The 5,104-nt window shown below is 48.9% G+C and overlaps 1 non-coding gene across 1 annotated transcript; it reads left to right on the top strand.

Annotated features, from left to right (window-relative positions):
• Positions 1-4,632: 4,632 nt before the first annotated feature.
• On the top strand, positions 4,633-4,705 carry TRNAV-AAC. Its single transcript has one exon. It is a non-coding gene; the product is annotated as a tRNA-Val (tRNA).
• Positions 4,706-5,104: the final 399 nt, after the last annotated feature.

The following is a 5,104-nucleotide window of genomic DNA, read 5'->3' as shown; positions in this document are numbered from 1 at the left end:
ACCATGGCAGACTTCCTTTTTCTGAGCTCCAAAAATCACTGCAGATGGTGACTGCAGCCATGATATTAAAAGATGCTTACTCCTTGGAAGGAAAGTTATCACCAACCTAGACAGCATATTAAAAAGCAGAGATATTACTTTGCCAACAAAGGTCCGTCTAGTCAAGGCTATGGTTTTCCAGTGGTTGTGTATGGATGTGAGAGTTGGATATAAAAAGAAAGTGAGCACAGAAGAATTGATGCTTTTGAACTGTGGTGTTAGAGAAGACTCTTGAGAGTCCCCTCGACGGCAAGGAGATCCAACCAGCCCATCCTAAAGGAGATCAGTCCTGGGTGTTCATGGGAAGGACTGATGTTGAAACTGAATCTCCAATATTTGGCCACTTCATGTGAAGAGCTGACTCATTTGAAAAGACCCTGATGCTGGGAAAGATTGAGGGCAGGAGAAGAAGGGGATGACAGAGGATGAGATGGTTGGATGGCATCACCAACTCAGTGGACATAGGTTTGGGTGGACTCCGGGAGTTGGTGATGGACAGGGAGGCCTGGTGTGTTACGGTTCATGGGGTCACAAAGAGTCAAACATGACTGAGCGACTGAACTGAGTGTATGGCATAGGGAATTACTGGATGCTCTGTGGTTACCTAAATGAGAAGGAAATCCTAAAACAAGAGGGGATATATGTATATGTATAGCCGATTCACTGTGCTATTAACACAACATCATAATTAACACATCGTAAGGCAGTTATACTCAAATAAAAGTTAATAATAAAAAAAGAAACATGAAGAAAGGTCCAGTGATGAGACAGTGGGAGACAGAGAATGCTGAGATATGAAAGGGTCTCCCTCAAGTATTCAGCAGAGTAATGATCCGGGTATCCTTATGAAGAAAGTGCCTGAGGCCAAGGAAAGAACATTTTTAAAGGATCCTGGAACAACGCCTGGTGCTCACCACACAGGACAAGCAATCGTATGTAAGTGATCTCCCCACACAGACTGGACTACTTATAACTCATGGGCCATTGGGAAGAACATTCAAAAAACTCTTGTGATGGACAGGGAGGCTTGGCTGTTAAAATGCTGCACTCAGTATCCCCGTAAATTTGGAAAACTCAGCAGGGCGGCACAGGACTGGAAAAGGTCGGTTTTCATTCCACTCCCAAACAAAGGCAGTGCCAAAGAATGTTCCAACTACCACACAATTGTGCTCATCTCACATGTTGCAAAGTAATGGTCAAAATTCTCACTGTGAGGCTTTCACAGTATGTAAACTGAGAATGTCCATATGTGCAAGCTGGATTCAGAAAAGGCAGAGGAACCAGAGATCAAATTGCCACATCCGTTGATTCATAGTAAAAGCAAGAGGGTTCCAGAAAAATATCTACTTCTGCTTTCTTGAGTACGCCAAAGACTTTGACTGTGTGGATCACAACAAACTGTGGAAAATTCTTCAAGAGATGGGAATACCAGACCACCTTACCTGCCTCCTGAGAAATCTGTATGCAGGTCAAGAAGCAACAGTTAGAATCAGACATGAAGAACGGACTGGTTCCAAACTGAAAGGAGTATGTCAAGACTGTGTGCTGTCACCCTGCTTATTTAACTTCTATGCAAAGTACATCATGTGAAATGCCTGCCTGGATGAAGCACAAGCTGGAATCTACATTTCTGCAAGAAATATCAATACCCTTATATATGCAGACGACACCAGGTTTATGGCAGAAAGCGAAAAGGAAGTAAAGAGCCTCTTGATGAAAGTGAAAGAGGAGAGTGAAAAAGCTGGCTTAATATTCAACATCCAAAAAAGTAAGATCATGGCATCCGATCCATCACTTCATGGCAAATAGATGGGGAAACAATGGACAACAGTGAGAGACTTTATTTTCTTGGGCTCCAAAAATCACTGTACATGGGGACCACCGCCATGAAATTAAAAGACGCTTGCTCCTTGGAAGAAAAGCTATGACCAACCTAGACAGCATATTAAAAAGCCAGAGATATTCCTTTGCCAACACAGGTCGGTCTAATCAAAGCTATGGTTCTTCCAGTAGTCGTGTATGGATGTGAGAGTTGGACTATAAAGGAAACTGAGTACCAAAGAATTGATGCGTTTAAACTGGTGTTGGAGAAGCCTCTTGAGAGCCCCTTGGACTGCAAGGAGATCCAACCAGTCCATCCTAAAGGAAATCAGTCCTGAATACTCATCAGAAGGACTAATGCTGAAGTTGAAGCTCCAATATTTTGGCCACCTGGTGGGAAGAGCTGACTCAGTGTAAAAGTCTCTGATGCTGGGAAAGATTGAAGGCAAGAGGAGGAGTGGGTGGCTGAGGATGAGATGGTTGGATGGCATCACCGACTCAATACACATGCATTTGAACAACTCCAGGGTTTGGTGAGAGACAGGGAAGCCTGATGTGTTGCTGTCCTTGGATCACTACTGAACTGAAGAAACTGGGGAACAGTTCCTTACAACCAGAAAGCTCCATAGGGCCTACAACCAGCCCATCTTTCTCTGCTCTGAGTCACCTTGTAGAACAAGCCACAGTCAGCGAATCCAAGGAGGGCACAGGACAAAGCTGACTGCAGGATACTTTGACCGACCGCCTGATATCCCCTCACCTTTTCATCTGGGCCCTACATCGTCTCTACCTGTGACACCTATTATTCTCTGAAAACCAAGAAGTTCGTCCCTTGTGAAGACACTTCGCTTTCCCTCACCAGCACACCCGCGGGACAATCTGATTTGAGTCAGAGAACAAAAGGGAACGAATTCAACTCTATACCGCGGTTTCCAGCCAAAGACACAATGGATGAAGAGGGTCGGGGTCTGCGGATTGAGCTGATCCAGGAGGAAAAGCAGCCGGTCCTCGAGCCGCTATCAGGGGAGGCCCCGAATCAGGTCAAGATCAGGGAGTAGATGGACCCGCCCCTCACCAGCTGAGAACCAAGTGGCCCCTGCTTCGCAAGTTAGGTTCAGAAAGAGAGCTTGACCTCTCACCACACCTGGATTCCAGGTCTTCCCTCACGACCTGCGGAGCCTACCTTGTCCAGTTCTTGGATGAGGCTGAACCTCTGATCCAGGGGTTGGGCGGGCGTCGTTGCGCTTTGTCACACCTTCGGGGGCAGGGGATGGATCCGTCCCCTCGGCGCGCTCCACTCGCCGGCCCGAAGCCCTGTGCCCACCATTTCTGCTGCAGGGAGCCGTGTGTCTGTGGTCCCTCGGGCGTCCGCTGTGCGTCCACCCTGACGGGGAGAGGACCACCTCACCTCGTCCCGTCCACGTGGGACGTCAGCATGCCGGACGCGACAGAAAACGATGAATCCGCTCCTCTGTCTGGAGGTGGGAGGTGACAACTAGGACCTGCAGGGGAGGAAAGCAAGGCGAAATCTCGAGAAACGCCCTGATCTAAAGCCCTTTTCAAGTCTGCCTCTTTGGGAACTCAGGCCTCTAGCGCGCTTGAGGTGCTGTCGCGCTCACACTCTCGACCGCACTCGGAGTCCACGCGGAACCAGGAGGAGCCCTGCGGCCTGGGGGCCGGTGCGCATGCGGCCGCGCCTGCCTCGGGTCTGAGCCCGTGAACCTCAGACGCGAAGGCAACGCTGCACTGAGAAAAGGAGGAAAGCCACTGCTGGAGGAAAGGGCACGTGCATTCCCCAGATTGAGAAGCTCTACTGCTAAAGGAAACCAGAGACAGACAGACACACACAGACAACCTTGCATTAAACCCTTTCAGCGAAAAGAAACTCTGCCTGCTGTGAGGTACATACGAAGACCCTTCAAGACACCGGCTTTCTGAAAAACAAAACAAAACAAAACAAAACGCCTTTACCTCTCTTAAACTCGCGCTCCACGACCTGTTGAACAGCAAAATTATAAAAGGAAAACAAGAGGCGTTTCAGACATTGTAAAATGTAAAACTAAGCGGTCCTTCAAGCAGAATCTCAAGTTTGGAATGAAGACGGTTAGATCTGCGTGGACCGCGCCTGGCTCCTCTGCGGCTTTACGCTGGGCCTGGTAGGCAAAGGAATTCAACAAATGACCCGAGCCTCAGTCTTTGCGGCGGTTCCTGCTAAACGTGAAAGCGTGATGCAAGTCTGGACTGAAACTAGAGGACTAGCATCAGCCACAGAGGCAGGAATCTGAGGAACCCCGGTGCTAGGCGGCGCCGGAGAAGCGCTGCTCTGAAAGGCCTGCGAGAGAGGAGCGCACGGGTCAGGCGGGCAGAGGGGAGGGCGGGTCCTCTGTTTCCCGAGTGGGATTGGAAGCATCGAGCCAGGTCCCCTGGCGCCATGAAAGGGACTCCAAGGCACTGGATCTGCCTCTGGAAGGGCTGTGTCCACCTTGACGGACGTGGGGCCACCTGGGGCTCAGACGCACCTTACTCCCCCCGCTCCTGAGGCTTCTGAGAACTGGGGAGTCAGGGGAGGCGACCTCTGCTCTTGGGCGCAAAGCTGGCACACAGGGACCTCGCCCCGGGAGAGGCGAGGAACCCTAAATCAGGCCCTTTCAGGAACTGCAGATCCTTGCCTGACGGATTGTTTTCAGAGTCCTCTTCCTTTGAAAATTTGAAGGTCAGGTGTGTTCAAACATGCAGTTCTTGAATATGTCACTAGACACAAGTGGTCGTGTGGTTTCCGTAGTGTAGTGGTTATCACGTTCGCCTAACACGCGAAAGGTCCCCGGTTCGAAACCGGGCGGAAACAACTTCACTTTCCTCCAAGGTTTTAGATTCACATTTTAAATACAAAATAGAGGTCTGCCTCGTGGAATGAGGCTTGCAGCTTCAGCTTCAGCATCAGTCCTCCCAAAGAATATTCAGGGTTGATTTCCTTTAGGACTGACTGGTTTCATCTCTCCTTGACCTGCATACAGGTTTTTCTGGAGGCAGGTAAGATGGTCTGCTATTCCCACCTCTTGAAGAATTTTCCATATTTTGTTGTGATCCACACAGTCAAAGGCTTTAGTGGAGTCAATGAAGCAGAAATAGATGTCTTTCTGGAATTCTCTTGCTTTTTCTATGATGCGATGGAGGAAAAATGCAGGGAAAAAAGGAGGAAATGGATAGAACCAAATTAATTGGAGAAATATACGGAAAAGGTTAA

Source organism: Capra hircus, unplaced genomic scaffold (genome assembly GCF_001704415.2).
Source record: "Capra hircus breed San Clemente unplaced genomic scaffold, ASM170441v1, whole genome shotgun sequence".
NCBI lineage: Eukaryota > Metazoa > Chordata > Mammalia > Artiodactyla > Bovidae > Capra > Capra hircus.
The sequence above is the reverse complement of the archived record's forward strand: the minus strand, read 5'-3'. Positions and strand labels throughout refer to the sequence as shown.